Below are 17,263 nucleotides of genomic sequence, written 5' to 3'. Positions count from 1 at the left end.
ACGTGTGAGCAAACGCAGGAATAGACGCCATTAAATTCGCGTATATGTCTCCCTGGAGCAGGAGGCATGCTATTATGGCTGGTAGCTTTAGTTACTTTTCCAAATTTATTAGGAAGAAGGCTGCATATAGCGCTTTCATGCATCTCATTGTTCAGAGGGGTTGAAAAAGGCCCATCTTAACAATGACAATATCATTTCCTTAACTGCCACAAAACAGGTTTTCTTGATTAAGCTACCTGAAATAATAGCCTTTTACTTAAAAGTTTAGTGAGTAAGAATAAGTAGAAAGATACAATGCTCCATTTAACTGTTAAAAACCTTTATTAGTGCTCACATGGTCTCTTAACTGGTATTGTCTTAGATAATATGCTTGAAAAGACATGAATTCTTTTTGGATTTCCATGTTTTGACAAATTTCAAACCTATTTGTGCTACTTCGAAATGCAAATAGACATTGTATTATTTTGTTATCAGAGCTTTGTTCTGTGTGATACGATTCATGTGAATTAAGACGTGTGAGCAAACGCAGGAATAGACGCCATTAAACTCGCGTATATGTCTCCCTGGAGCAGGAGGCATGCTATTATGGCTGGTAGCTTTAGTTACTTTTCCAAATTTATTAGGAAGAAGGCTGCATATAGCGCTTTCATGCATCTCATTGTTCAGAGGGGTTGAAAAAGGCCCATCTTAACAATGACAATATCATTTCCTTAACTGCCACAAAACAGGTTTTCTTGATTAAGCTACCTGAAATAATAGCCTTTTACTTAAAAGTTTAGTGAGTAAGAATAAGTAGAAAGATACAATGCTCCATTTAACTGTTAAAAACCTTTATTAGTGCTCACATGGTCTCTTAACTGGTATTGTCTTAGATAATATGCTTGAAAAGACATGAATTCTTTTTGGATTTCCATGTTTTGACAAATTTCAAACCTATTTGTGCTACTTCGAAATGCAAATAGACATTGTATTATTTTGTTATCAGAGCTTTGTTCTGTGTGATACGATTCATGTGAATTAAGACGTGTGAGCAAACGCAGGAATAGACTGCATTAAATTCGCGTATATGTCTCCCTGGAGCAGGAGGCATGCTATTATGGCTGGTAGCTTTAGTTACTTTTCCAAATTTATTAGGAAGAAGGCTGCATATAGCGCTTTCATGCATCTCATTGTTCAGAGGGGTTGAAAAAGGCCCATCTTAACAATGACAATATCATTTCCTTAACTGCCACAAAACAGGTTTTCTTGATTAAGCTACCTGAAATAATAGCCTTTTACTTAAAAGTTTAGTGAGTAAGAATAAGTAGAAAGATACAATGCTCCATTTAACTGTTAAAAACCTTTATTAGTGCTCACATGGTCTCTTAACTGGTATTGTCTTAGATAATATGCTTGAAAAGACATGAATTCTTTTTGGATTTCCATGTTTTGACAAATTTCAAACCTATTTGTGCTACTTCGAAATGCAAATAGACATTGTATTATTTTGTTATCAGAGCTTTGTTCTGTGTGATACGATTCATGTGAATTAAGACGTGTGAGCAAACGCAGGAATAGACTGCATTAAATTCGCGTATATGTCTCCCTGGAGCAGGAGGCATGCTATTATGGCTGGTAGCTTTAGTTACTTTTCCAAATTTATTAGGAAGAAGGCTGCATATAGCGCTTTCATGCATCTCATTGTTCAGAGGGGTTGAAAAAGGCCCATCTTAACAATGACAATATCATTTCCTTAACTGCCACAAAACAGGTTTTCTTGATTAAGCTACCTGAAATAATAGCCTTTTACTTAAAAGTTTAGTGAGTAAGAATAAGTAGAAAGATACAATGCTCCATTTAACTGTTAAAAACCTTTATTAGTGCTCACATGGTCTCTTAACTGGTATTGTCTTAGATAATATGCTTGAAAAGACATGAATTCTTTTTGGATTTCCATGTTTTGACAAATTTCAAACCTATTTGTGCTACTTCGAAATGCAAATAGACATTGTATTATTTTGTTATCAGAGCTTTGTTCTGTGTGATACGATTCATGTGAATTAAGACGTGTGAGCAAACGCAGGAATAGACTGCATTAAATTCGCGTATATGTCTCCCTGGAGCAGGAGGCATGCTATTATGGCTGGTAGCTTTAGTTACTTTTCCAAATTTATTAGGAAGAAGGCTGCATATAGCGCTTTCATGCATCTCATTGTTCAGAGGGGTTGAAAAAGGCCCATCTTAACAATGACAATATCATTTCCTTAACTGCCACAAAACAGGTTTTCTTGATTAAGCTACCTGAAATAATAGCCTTTTACTTAAAAGTTTAGTGAGTAAGATTAAGTAGAAAGATACAATGCTCCATTTAACTGTTAAAAACCTTTATTAGTGCTCACATGGTCTCTTAACTGGTATTGTCTTAGATAATATGCTTGAAAAGATATGAATTCTTTTTGGATTTCCCTGTTTTGACAAATTTCAAACCTATTTGTGCTACTTCGAAATGCAAATAGACATTGTATTATTTTGTTATCAGAGCTTTGTTCTGTGTGATACGATTCATGTGAATTAAGACGTGTGAGCAAACGCAGGAATAGACTGCATTAAATTCGCGTATATGTCTCCCTGGAGCAGGAGGCATGCTATTATGGCTGGTAGCTTTAGTTACTTTTCCAAATTTATTAGGAAGAAGGCTGCATATAGCGCTTTCATGCATCTCATTGTTCAGAGGGGTTGAAAAAGGCCCATCTTAACAATGACAATATCATTTCCTTAACTGCCACAAAACAGGTTTTCTTGATTAAGCTACCTGAAATAATAGCCTTTTACTTAAAAGTTTAGTGAGTAAGAATAAGTAGAAAGATACAATGCTCCATTTAACTGTTAAAAACCTTTATTAGTGCTCACATGGTCTCTTAACTGGTATTGTCTTAGATAATATGCTTGAAAAGACATGAATTCTTTTTGGATTTCCATGTTTTGACAAATTTCAAACCTATTTGTGCTACTTCGAAATGCAAATAGACATTGTATTATTTTGTTATCAGAGCTTTGTTCTGTGTGATACGATTCATGTGAATTAAGACGTGTGAGCAAACGCAGGAATAGACTGCATTAAATTCGCGTATATGTCTCCCTGGAGCAGGAGGCATGCTATTATGGCTGGTAGCTTTAGTTACTTTTCCAAATTTATTAGGAAGAAGGCTGCATATAGCGCTTTCATGCATCTCATTGTTCAGAGGGGTTGAAAAAGGCCCATCTTAACAATGACAATATCATTTCCTTAACTGCCACAAAACAGGTTTTCTTGATTAAGCTACCTGAAATAATAGCCTTTTACTTAAAAGTTTAGTGAGTAAGAATAAGTAGAAAGATACAATGCTCCATTTAACTGTTAAAAACCTTTATTAGTGCTCACATGGTCTCTTAACTGGTATTGTCTTAGATAATATGCTTGAAAAGACATGAATTCTTTTTGGATTTCCATGTTTTGACAAATTTCAAACCTATTTGTGCTACTTCGAAATGCAAATAGACATTGTATTATTTTGTTATCAGAGCTTTGTTCTGTGTGATACGATTCATGTGAATTAAGACGTGTGAGCAAACGCAGGAATAGACTGCATTAAATTCGCGTATATGTCTCCCTGGAGCAGGAGGCATGCTATTATGGCTGGTAGCTTTAGTTACTTTTCCAAATTTATTAGGAAGAAGGCTGCATATAGCGCTTTCATGCATCTCATTGTTCAGAGGGGTTGAAAAAGGCCCATCTTAACAATGACAATATCATTTCCTTAACTGCCACAAAACAGGTTTTCTTGATTAAGCTACCTGAAATAATAGCCTTTTACTTAAAAGTTTAGTGAGTAAGAATAAGTAGAAAGATACAATGCTCCATTTAACTGTTAAAAACCTTTATTAGTGCTCACATGGTCTCTTAACTGGTATTGTCTTAGATAATATGCTTGAAAAGACATGAATTCTTTTTGGATTTCCATGTTTTGACAAATTTCAAACCTATTTGTGCTACTTCGAAATGCAAATAGACATTGTATTATTTTGTTATCAGAGCTTTGTTCTGTGTGATACGATTCATGTGAATTAAGACGTGTGAGCAAACGCAGGAATAGACTGCATTAAATTCGCGTATATGTCTCCCTGGAGCAGGAGGCATGCTATTATGGCTGGTAGCTTTAGTTACTTTTCCAAATTTATTAGGAAGAAGGCTGCATATAGCGCTTTCATGCATCTCATTGTTCAGAGGGGTTGAAAAAGGCCCATCTTAACAATGACAATATCATTTCCTTAACTGCCACAAAACAGGTTTTCTTGATTAAGCTACCTGAAATAATAGCCTTTTACTTAAAAGTTTAGTGAGTAAGATTAAGTAGAAAGATACAATGCTCCATTTAACTGTTAAAAACCTTTATTAGTGCTCACATGGTCTCTTAACTGGTATTGTCTTAGATAATATGCTTGAAAAGATATGAATTCTTTTTGGATTTCCCTGTTTTGACAAATTTCAAACCTATTTGTGCTACTTCGAAATGCAAATAGACATTGTATTATTTTGTTATCAGAGCTTTGTTCTGTGTGATACGATTCATGTGAATTAAGACGTGTGAGCAAACGCAGGAATAGACTGCATTAAATTCGCGTATATGTCTCCCTGGAGCAGGAGGCATGCTATTATGGCTGGTAGCTTTAGTTACTTTTCCAAATTTATTAGGAAGAAGGCTGCATATAGCGCTTTCATGCATCTCATTGTTCAGAGGGGTTGAAAAAGGCCCATCTTAACAATGACAATATCATTTCCTTAACTGCCACAAAACAGGTTTTCTTGATTAAGCTACCTGAAATAATAGCCTTTTACTTAAAAGTTTAGTGAGTAAGAATAAGTAGAAAGATACAATGCTCCATTTAACTGTTAAAAACCTTTATTAGTGCTCACATGGTCTCTTAACTGGTATTGTCTTAGATAATATGCTTGAAAAGACATGAATTCTTTTTGGATTTCCATGTTTTGACAAATTTCAAACCTATTTGTGCTACTTCGAAATGCAAATAGACATTGTATTATTTTGTTATCAGAGCTTTGTTCTGTGTGATACGATTCATGTGAATTAAGACGTGTGAGCAAACGCAGGAATAGACTGCATTAAATTCGCGTATATGTCTCCCTGGAGCAGGAGGCATGCTATTATGGCTGGTAGCTTTAGTTACTTTTCCAAATTTATTAGGAAGAAGGCTGCATATAGCGCTTTCATGCATCTCATTGTTCAGAGGGGTTGAAAAAGGCCCATCTTAACAATGACAATATCATTTCCTTAACTGCCACAAAACAGGTTTTCTTGATTAAGCTACCTGAAATAATAGCCTTTTACTTAAAAGTTTAGTGAGTAAGAATAAGTAGAAAGATACAATGCTCCATTTAACTGTTAAAAACCTTTATTAGTGCTCACATGGTCTCTTAACTGGTATTGTCTTAGATAATATGCTTGAAAAGACATGAATTCTTTTTGGATTTCCATGTTTTGACAAATTTCAAACCTATTTGTGCTACTTCGAAATGCAAATAGACATTGTATTATTTTGTTATCAGAGCTTTGTTCTGTGTGATACGATTCATGTGAATTAAGACGTGTGAGCAAACGCAGGAATAGACGCCATTAAACTCGCGTATATGTCTCCCTGGAGCAGGAGGCATGCTATTATGGCTGGTAGCTTTAGTTACTTTTCCAAATTTATTAGGAAGAAGGCTGCATATAGCGCTTTCATGCATCTCATTGTTCAGAGGGGTTGAAAAAGGCCCATCTTAACAATGACAATATCATTTCCTTAACTGCCACAAAACAGGTTTTCTTGATTAAGCTACCTGAAATAATAGCCTTTTACTTAAAAGTTTAGTGAGTAAGAATAAGTAGAAAGATACAATGCTCCATTTAACTGTTAAAAACCTTTATTAGTGCTCACATGGTCTCTTAACTGGTATTGTCTTAGATAATATGCTTGAAAAGACATGAATTCTTTTTGGATTTCCATGTTTTGACAAATTTCAAACCTATTTGTGCTACTTCGAAATGCAAATAGACATTGTATTATTTTGTTATCAGAGCTTTGTTCTGTGTGATACGATTCATGTGAATTAAGACGTGTGAGCAAACGCAGGAATAGACTGCATTAAATTCGCGTATATGTCTCCCTGGAGCAGGAGGCATGCTATTATGGCTGGTAGCTTTAGTTACTTTTCCAAATTTATTAGGAAGAAGGCTGCATATAGCGCTTTCATGCATCTCATTGTTCAGAGGGGTTGAAAAAGGCCCATCTTAACAATGACAATATCATTTCCTTAACTGCCACAAAACAGGTTTTCTTGATTAAGCTACCTGAAATAATAGCCTTTTACTTAAAAGTTTAGTGAGTAAGAATAAGTAGAAAGATACAATGCTCCATTTAACTGTTAAAAACCTTTATTAGTGCTCACATGGTCTCTTAACTGGTATTGTCTTAGATAATATGCTTGAAAAGACATGAATTCTTTTTGGATTTCCATGTTTTGACAAATTTCAAACCTATTTGTGCTACTTCGAAATGCAAATAGACATTGTATTATTTTGTTATCAGAGCTTTGTTCTGTGTGATACGATTCATGTGAATTAAGACGTGTGAGCAAACGCAGGAATAGACTGCATTAAATTCGCGTATATGTCTCCCTGGAGCAGGAGGCATGCTATTATGGCTGGTAGCTTTAGTTACTTTTCCAAATTTATTAGGAAGAAGGCTGCATATAGCGCTTTCATGCATCTCATTGTTCAGAGGGGTTGAAAAAGGCCCATCTTAACAATGACAATATCATTTCCTTAACTGCCACAAAACAGGTTTTCTTGATTAAGCTACCTGAAATAATAGCCTTTTACTTAAAAGTTTAGTGAGTAAGAATAAGTAAAAAGATACAATGCTCCATTTAACTGTTAAAAACCTTTATTAGTGCTCACGTGGTCTCTTAACTGGTATTATCTTAGATAATATGCTTGAAAAAGCAGCATTTCCTTTTTGAATTTAATGCTTTGGCCAATTTTCATATCTAAGTTCGCTACATTAAAATGGAAATAGAATTTTTATTATTTTTATATGCATTTGGTAATGTATGACACAAGCTACCTAAATTAACCTTTTACTTAAAATCTAAGAGTTTTGGGTTAAATTTGAAAGTGCAATTATCTATTTAATTGTGAAAGATCTTTAATTAAGCTCACAGGTTGCCACATGCTTTTAAGTATGTCCAGAATATATTCTTATGTTTGATCTGTAACTTATACTTGTAAAATTTGAGTTTTTTTTTTTTCAAAGTAACGTATGTGAAAATGTACTAATACCTTTGTAAAATACGAAAAGAAAAGAAAAAAAAAACCTTGCAAATGTATTTTGGATAGAAATGTGTTGGAACGTTTTGAATTTAGTTTCCTTTTAATTTGCATTGTATATTGTTCTTGATTTTTGGAGATGAATTTGACTTCCTCATAATCACATTTTGGTGGGTTTTCGACATTCTACAGGTTCTTGAACAGGGCAGTGGGACTAGGAATCGAGCAACTGGTTCGTAGAAGCTGCAGATTTTCTCTGCGGGGGAGAACCAGTCGGTTCCGAAACTGCTGAACATCCTTGATCAAGACCAAGACGAAATGTGGTTCCTGAATTTTACGGTTTTCCTGAATGTATAATTTTTCAATGTAATTATATAGTTTATGTTGTGTTGTTTTATGTTCGTGAATTTCATTTGAAATCTGTTTGGAAGAAGACAGTATTAAAAGTCTTCAGACATTTCATTGTTCGGAGGAGAGGAAAAAATGACCTCCCTTAATTATTGAGTTTTATTTCCCTTACCTTATTTAAAGATAACTTCTCTTGATTAAACTACTTGTTAGGAATCGAGCAACTGGTTTGTAGAAGCTGCAGATTTTTTTCTGCGGGGGAGAACCAGTCGGTTCCAATACTACTCTGCATTCTTGATGTACCAAAGGACACTCTTGTGCCAAACGAAATTATGTACTCGAGTTGTTGGTTTTACGAGATTAATCAGTTGTACATGCATTTTTTAAAACCTAATTGTATTTTTTGTGCTATTGTCGTGTATATGGGTAATACTTGATCTGCTAGTAGAAGTTAGCTAACGTACCAGAGATGCCGCCACCAGTAATCTCCATCTACGCTATTCGGACATGAGGCTGTTGAAAGATGGAATTCTCTTTTCTTCTGCGCCCGTGGCAGTCATTAACGATCAACACATTCTGCCCAGTTTACAAGCACGAATTCTGCGCCTACTCTGTGGGATATGGTAGCCTTGATCATAGGACCCGGGATTCTTCGGTCCCGAGTCCAATGACTTATTGACTACGCTCCCCACCTGGGGCGGACTGGGTCCCGCAAGAGGGCGCCAACCTTGACCTCCAAAGGGCGCAAAAAAAAAGGGTGCAAAAAAAAAAAATGTTACACAAGCCTATGGGTTAAAAGAAAAAAAAAAGCGAAGTGAATCGCACAGGTTTGTTAGCGCACAAAAAAAAAAGCACCAAAAATAATTAAATAAAAAAATATAATAAATTTAAAAAATAATACAATTGATTAAAAAAAAGGGCGGTTCAGGCTTGTGTGTGTTGAGGGAGCATCTGCTTGCTGGCCGGTGAGTTAGTCCGCCCCTGCTCCTCGCTGCAAAGTATTGTTCTATAGTTTTATTTTATGCTTTGTATTTAATATTTGATGTATTAGCACAAGAGTTCACAAACATTTTGATTCGCTGCACCCTTTGAAGAATAGAAATTTCTCACGGTATTGTGGCCTATGTCCATCATATTATATATATTGATACATCTGCATTTTGCGGTACCACTCTCCTGTCTTTGGCTCAGCCACTTCACAAACCTATGTTAACAGAAATGTTGCACACTTTTAAGCAGTAAATGAGACTGTTTTGTGAACTCTATTACTATCTGTTGTGAATTTTATAAGATTCTGTAGTACGTTATGTGAAAACTTTAATCAGAAATTTCAGAATTTAAAATTTGGTTTGAGGTATTTCTGTTATGCGTCAGGAATATCTTGACTTTATGTGAGGTAGAAACTTTGACATTTTAACGCGATTGTGTATGTTTTTTCAAATGTATATAAATATATCACGTTACTGGAATATTTGATCATGTTTAAAAGCTAATGAAGAACATGTTTGAAAACTTTCTGCTATTTGCTCAAACTTATTGTTTTTCAATATTTAAGTTCAAGTAATAAGGTTTTGAATCGCTATATATACGTTATCAAGAGAACTATATAGGTTTATGAAATTCGATTTAAAATATTTTCTCTTATTTCTCCATCTACATTAATTGCATTCGGATCACTTTTTGAAATATTAGGTGAGCACTTGTTAGCATTATTTCAACATTTAATGTTAGTTTGAAAAAACATTTAAAAATGAGCAAAAAAACTTTAAAGAATATTTTGATTTGAATAATTCTTGAGCACTAATCCTTGCAATAAAATTCATAAGCACTGTCAGGCAAAAAAAAAAAAAAAACCTTGCAATTGTTGTGTTGGGCAAATAACCTCAGTTTAACTTTGGATAGCAGCACACACTTTTGTGAAAAAGTTAATTAAACAATTACGAGATGCCAAAAATAGAAGAAAGCAATTTTTAGCTAAAACAGACATTTAAAAACTTCTTTTAACACTAAAAAGTCAAATCGAATTGATAATGCAATTGATAATGGATTCATGTCATCAACTGTAAACAGTGGTGTTCCCATGGGATTACTCCATATACGCCATATACTCTCAAACTTAAGCTTCAAAATTTTTCATATGACATATTATGTATATGATCGCATACACATATTGTGCATAGCTGATTACTTGACGTGTACCCTCAGAAAAATTGATGGGAACATCGCTAAATGTAAATAAAATGTTAGTGACTTAAAAACTAGTTAATTTGCCGAATAACTATCATATAATCATATGCCGAATAACTGCACTAATCACATTCAACGGCGATTAGTGTAGCAAAGCAAATATTTACTAAATTATCTAGCTTGCATGTAACTAAAACCTTTTAATGCTTTAATTTTACGGTTATATGCTGAGCAAATAAAGTGAAGAACATTTTTTAACATTCGCATGTTTATTTTATCGACTTTGTTCCTAATGAAAAAGTACTCTATACTAAGTTGACGAGGTGGCCTTTAATGATTCATTTTTTTCGATAGAATTCTAACCCAAAATTGCATGAATATATGAACTAAACTTATTGTAGGATTCTGTGCTAAAGTTCTGTAGTTGCTAAAATCAGGAAACAAGGCAGTAATTTTGACACGCTAAATCGCAGTATAACTTTTTAAGACTACTTTAACAAAATAGAGGCACTATTTTTCACTTAGGTATTAGCATTTTACTTACTAGCAGTACCCGCACAGCGATGCCCATGTGAAGAATTAAAAGGTCCTAAAGAAAGTTCTTTGAATAATTAGAATTTTAAAATAAGAACAGTAAAACATCCATAAACAATGATATCTTTTCCCAGAATGTTGAGAGAAAAAGAAATTATCAAAATATGCGAAAAAGCTATCGGTTGAAAAAAATAAATGTATATAATATATATATACACCGGAATACTCCCCCTCCTCCCTCCCCGCGTCGTTAAAATTCAAAAGGTTATACACCTATTCGCTGATTTTTGTAGTGTTTTATGGGACAGTTTACTATCAATGTGATAAATAAATGGTTACTAATTATGAACCTAAAGTAGGGATAATAAAAAATGACATAAGCAAATAAAATTTGAACAATTCACTTTGATGTAAATATTTGATTTATTAAATTGAATATAGATAAATTAAACAATAATTTAGATTTATTTTTTTATTTTATAGAACTTCTTTTTTCTTTAGACAGCTGTTTTATGTTTTAATCTTGTAGAAGCCCTTCCAAACTAATCAGGCATTATTTTTTCAAGTCAATGTTACGAATGATAAAGTAACTATTTTGAATAATTCTTCCCAGTTAACTACTTTTCGACTGTTTAGTTCATTTGTAATCAAATTTGTCTTTTCCGATGCACCGGGACTTTCTCTGAAACCGGAACGTCTGTTAAGAGTATATATATATATATATATATATATATATATATATATATATATATATATATCGTACGACGGTTCGAAAATCGGCGGCAGAAAAAAAAGAAAGAAAATAGTTTTCATTTTTTAAATTCGGTTAAAATGCTCAATAAACAAATAAAAATCCCAAGTGGACCTATGCGAACACGTCACTGAATGCCGATCTAGATTGCCAATATCCTAATAATCGAAATCTTCCCTCTTTTGCAAAAAGCAGAATTTTGTAGTAGTGATACCGTAAGCGATTAGTTAGATCCAAGAATTCATTTAAAAAATATCAATGAAATTTTCGTGATAGTCAACCCATAATAGTTTCAGCATGAAGTTGATGCAGTCGAAATATCGTTCTAACGTGAGTTTTTTTTTTTATTTAATTAAACAAATTCATTGTAAAAAGCCATATACTGAAACGAGTACACCTTCCACAGCAATCGGCAGCTCCATGGCAGAATTTTCATAAATTACATCCGCATAGCAAATTCAATGATAGACTAACGCTGACGTCACCAACACTATAACTCGCGCCAGAGTAGGATAATTTGATAATGTTTGACATGGGGGCAGGGAAATCCTTTATTTTGACAAGGCTGAACTCGATCTCGTCACTTAACTGTTATATCAGGGGAATGAAAAAACGAAAAAACGGTCAACAGTGAACGCTACCTACAGGAGTTTAGGGTTCATCCGCAGGAGTTAAGGTTAAAATTGCAAACTATCAAAAATATCACCAAACAAGCAACGGCTTCCTTCAAATGCAGAAACAGTTTCACCCGTCATACCAATTTTCTAGTTTGGATATATTATAAGAAAATAGCTTTTGATTCCTCATAAATATCAACAAAATATCAAAGTTAAAAGAAAAAAAAATATCTTTAGTGCACATTTAATAAGGATTTTTATGCAGTAAAGCTGTACAATAATGATCACAAATGCAGAAAGACGATAAATTTAGATGCTTCCAATTACCTGTCGAGAGCAGATGTGATGCCCGAAAAGAATTTTCAAATGTTACCTGAAAATATAAAAGAAAAATTGAAATGTCTCGTTTTCAGTTTCTTTTCAGAGCTTTAGGTTTGAAACTTGCAGAATAAGGAAAGATTAGTGGTTTAGAAGAAGCAAATTATAGCTGTTCAATTCTGAGGAGACCGGGAGACATTTATAAGAAGTGGAATAAAAAATTTATAACTTTCATTTTAGTAAGTCGATACTGCTCTGTTTCTATGAGGTATAGTTAGCTTATTAATAGTATTTTTACATACTACGAGAGATACGTAAACAGTAATGTAAATAAGTTTAGTTTGTTTTGGAGTCTTACTTTTGAAACGCACGGACTTGACTGGTCAATGATAAAGAAGAGATAAAAACTACTTACGGAGCGAAGCTAAAGAAGTTTCTTAAAAGTGCTATCTCCGAAACCTGTGGTGAATTTAATGGAGTACATTGTACAGTAAGTCAGTGCTGTTCTGCTTCATTACTTTGATGTTAAGAGCTAGCTTATTAATAGTATTTTTAATTGTACGAGAAATATATAATTGAAATGAGTTTAGTTTGTTTTAGCGGTCTTCCTTTTGAAACGCAAGGACTTGACTGATCAATGATGAAGAAGAGGTAAACAAAAACTAGGTTCGGGACGATGCGAGAGAAGTTTCTAAAAAGTGCAATCTGCGAAACCTGTGGTGAATTTAAAGGAGTACATTGTACAGTAAGTCGATGCTGTTCTGTTTTATTACTTTGACATTAAGAGGTAACTTATAAATAGCATTTTTACAAAGTATACATAAGTAACATACATACAAAAATGCATAAGTAATAGAAATTATTTTAGTTTCAGAGTTTTGTATTTCGGGACAAGAAGTTTTGTAAAGATTAATGATTGCTAAGAATGCGTGTGCAAGTACCAACTACATTCTTAGTAAGACCGATATATTTAGCAGGCATGTGACCAGGCCATCTCCAAGTTTTCTGGTTTAAGTGAAGATGATAAAGTAAGTCAATATTTGCCAATTCTTCCGTTTTTAACTGAAGACTTACTTTTTTTCACAGACCTTCCGATTATTTGGGCGGAAGAAAATCTTCTGCTTTCTTGCTTTCAAGCGAATTTGTTGCAGTGGTCAGAAGTAGTGTGTTACAAGTGGCGACGCTACTGTAGTAGCTACATTGTTTAGTAATTTGTAGTGGAGCGTACTGGAGTAGATTAGAGAGTAGTTCAGTACAGAAAAAAATGTAGTTTGTAATGATTTATCAAAAACTCCTTTTAAAGTAAGTTTCAAAAAAATATATTTGTAGCACAAAAAAGAGGATGTTGTTCAGATCCAGAACCCCATGCTTGAAGTTCAAAATTAATTAATTATATCCTACCAAATGTAAGTTCCTATAAAAATAATTCCGATATTAGGGATGCACCGGATAATGTTTTGCCGGATTCAGGATATCCCGCGTCTCTTCATTTCCCGGATCCGGATATTCGGACTGGGTATCCTGTGGATATCCGGTTTTACAGTTGCTTTTATTTAGATTGCGCGTTCAGATATGTTTAATGCTGCTTCAAAATACTAAACCAAACTTCATTCACACATCATTTCTTTAAAAACATGTTATTTTTGAATAGTTTTATTCACATCTTAACAATGAGTCATAATTTTAATTAGACTTGCATGATGTAGAAAAAAATAGCAAGAACAAAATAATTTCGTTGTAAAGTAAAATACCTTTTCTTGTTTCTAGTTCTGTAATGACATTAAACAACATTTTGCTTCTTAATTCTTTTTATTAAGAACAATACACATGTAAAAATTTTCTAACATGCAAATAGAAAAGGAAAACATTAAAACAGGCTGTGTTCACTTTTTTTTTAAAAAATAAATTAATAAACTTTTACTAAAATAACCAACTTAAAATAGTCTTTAATTCCAAAAAAAAAAAAATAATAAATAAATGAATAATTTGAATTTTGACATCTTGAATTCAAATTATGTTTTTCGCAATCACGTGTTTTTTTTGCGTGTGTGCAGGCATGTGTGTGTGAGTGTGTATGTCTGTGTGCAGGCGTGTGTGTATGTATGCGTTTAGGATATGGACGCAACCTGGAGACGGTTTTCGCTAGAGGAGCAGCATCGTGAGGAGGTGCTGCTGGCAGAGGGTGATGGCGGGAAATAAAATGATAGCACGCCAAAAAACAGTCGAGTGAGAACAATAAGCAATCGTGATTGCTCAAAAAATAAGTATGAAAGGTCCAAAACACCTTTATTAATCTGATTAACTCCTAAATATATAAATTATTCTAAACATGTTCACTTTTTTAAAAACAGATTTATTTAACTTATGCCCTGATAATCATCTTAAAACTTCACTTTAAATCTAAAAAATAAAGATAAACATTCTAAAAAGAAGCAACTTAATCTTAAATTTAACTTCAAAAAAATACAGGTAGGGTTGGGTAGGGTAAGTGGGACCCCTTTTGAAAACAGTTCGTTTTCAAAACCTTATACAAAAGTTTTGAAAAAAAAAAATCTTATTGTCTTATTTTATCTTGGACATTATTAATAAACAAAAGTTTATCATTATTTTCTAAAAAAATGCTTTATATGTTCTTAACAATTATATATATATATATATATATATATATATATATATATATATATATATATATATATATATATATATATGAATAGAACAACAGATAAGGCTACAACATAGACAAATGACAGATGAAACCAGTACTCTTCAGAAGTGGAAACTTCATCCCATGGTCGAAAAACCAAAAATTTTATACTAAAAATAAGATGTCTAGTTACGAAAAAATCAACATTCAGGATTACATTGGGCAGAACGCACCACATGTGCAAAATGAATGCAGATTTTTAGAAGTAAGAACCTAAAACTAAGTACTATATATATATATATATATATATATATATATATATATATATATATATATATATATATATATATATATATATATCAGATGGGTATCTCACCCCATAGTAAGCGGTAAGTGTGGGTCACCCCCCTTTTATTTCAATTCAAATCAAGCATATCTAAAAGAAGGGGTAAGGAGGTTTTACTTGATAAAGTATGTAAATTTTTAGTATGAATTATAAATTTTACGAACGCATCTATTTACGATATACACTGTTAACACTACAGGATGCATTCGGCACCTTTCAGGGGAGAAACGCTTGTTCACCAGCGGCACCCAATACGGAGCCGAAATCGCACCTCTAAATAGGGTGAAAAACAGGCACCTTTTAAAAACTAGACAGCCGGAGTGAAAAAAAGGATCCTTCGGAGAGAGAAATGGCACCCCTTACTATAGATCCTCCTTCCCCCTTCCCCGTATTGTGTGCGTTTTTAAATACAGTTGTGTAACTTTTTTTTTTTTTTTTTAGTTTTGTTTTGATTTATGATATTCTACGTTTTGGACATTTTTCACATTGAACTCGGTATTGGAAATGATTAAAACATGTAATTACAGCATTTGATCATATTTCAGAGCTTTCAACATAGTTAAGAAGTGCTCATAGCTTTAATTCATCCGATCGTGCTCTAACTCAGTGTTTCTCAACCTCTTTTGACCCACGGGAGCGGTAAAAGCAAATGAAAAACTTTGCGGACCGGTGAAATCTTTATCGTTTTCTTAAAAATTCATAAAATAAATAATATGAATAATAACTCTGGGGCCGTTAAAAAACATGTGAAAAAATTCAGGGTTCTGATGGGTTTTTTTAACAAAAAGTAATGTTAAAAATTAATAAAACAATAAATATCTACCCCTCCACTTGGTATCAAAGATCTGTCACAAATACGTTATAATTTAAAAACGAGTAATTATTTAAATAATGTGAGATATTATATATTTACTAAAACATGACGTATTCCGAAAATGAAGCATAGCTGTACTTATGGATTATTTACATGATGAGCCAGAAATATTCAGGGATATTACAATTACGGAAGAACAAAATCGTTTCATAAACGTTAATCAAGATTAACAAAATAAAACACACATAAAGTTTTTCAACCAGTTAAATAAAAAACCAAAAGGAATTTCTAACGCTATCGAGCATCAACCGCTAACAGGAAATGATTCTAACACTTGAATGAGAAAGCAAAAAAAAAAAAAAAAAAAAGAGCTAGACTGAGAGAGATATTTTTTTTCTCGCTAGCTTTCTGTTATAATTACGAAGCACAAGAAACATTTTTATTAAGGTTCTTTTGGTGATTAATAAAAGCTGCTTATCGAGTATTCAAGAAAGTAATGACAGATATTTTTTGTAGCGTTTTGAAAGATGGAAATTTCACGATAGTAACGATAAACGGGAACTAGAAGACTAACGGTTACTGAAAAGCAATAAATGCACTTTTAAAACTTAACTATGTTTGAAAGCCCTAAAAGCTACAAAGTGATCAAAAGCTGTACTTACTTGTAATTTCGGATAATTAATCCTAGAAAAGTTGTGTTTTAATCCAATAGTGTACTTCATTCAATGTGAGAGACACACAAACGCAATCATTATTTGTTCGCCATATTGAGGTGGTTGAATGTATGTCTAAGGCAAAAAGCGCATGCGCAATGAGTCTTTCTGCGATTGCATGCTGTTTTGGCTCCTCTGCTCTATTTTCTGGCCTGCATTGCTCCTTCAGGCACTATGCTTTCACCTTAGAGGGAATATTTTCACTCGTCTGGAACCCCTGGTTATAACAGTGCAGTAACAGACATGCTAAAGATATCGCTCTCAGGTTAACTCAATTTTCTGAGCCTTTTAATGTATTTCGAGTTTTTAAACTATTTTTCTCTCTTGCAACAATATCTCATCTAATGTTTGGCTGCTTCCGGAGCCTTTGAATGAGTTAATTCTATTTTTATTTGATCAATTTCGGAAAAAGGTCCGACCCCCAGTAGCAGAAACCGAAAATTCTAATGACACCCAGCAACAGATAGAACATCTTCGAAATGTACAAATGTTCTTTATTTTTTAGAATTAAAGGCTTATTAAATTCAAATGAACCTGAAGCACCAACTGACCTCGTGGTGATTGTTCATAACCTCCCACCCAGTGGAGTAGCTATACTTTCTGTCGCCCGGGGCGGTTCCTCAATTTGCCGCCCTTTTTGATGGG

Source organism: Uloborus diversus, chromosome 7 (genome assembly GCF_026930045.1).
Source record: "Uloborus diversus isolate 005 chromosome 7, Udiv.v.3.1, whole genome shotgun sequence".
NCBI classification, from domain to species: domain Eukaryota; kingdom Metazoa; phylum Arthropoda; class Arachnida; order Araneae; family Uloboridae; genus Uloborus; species Uloborus diversus.
The sequence above is the reverse complement of the archived record's forward strand: the minus strand, read 5'-3'. Positions refer to the sequence as shown.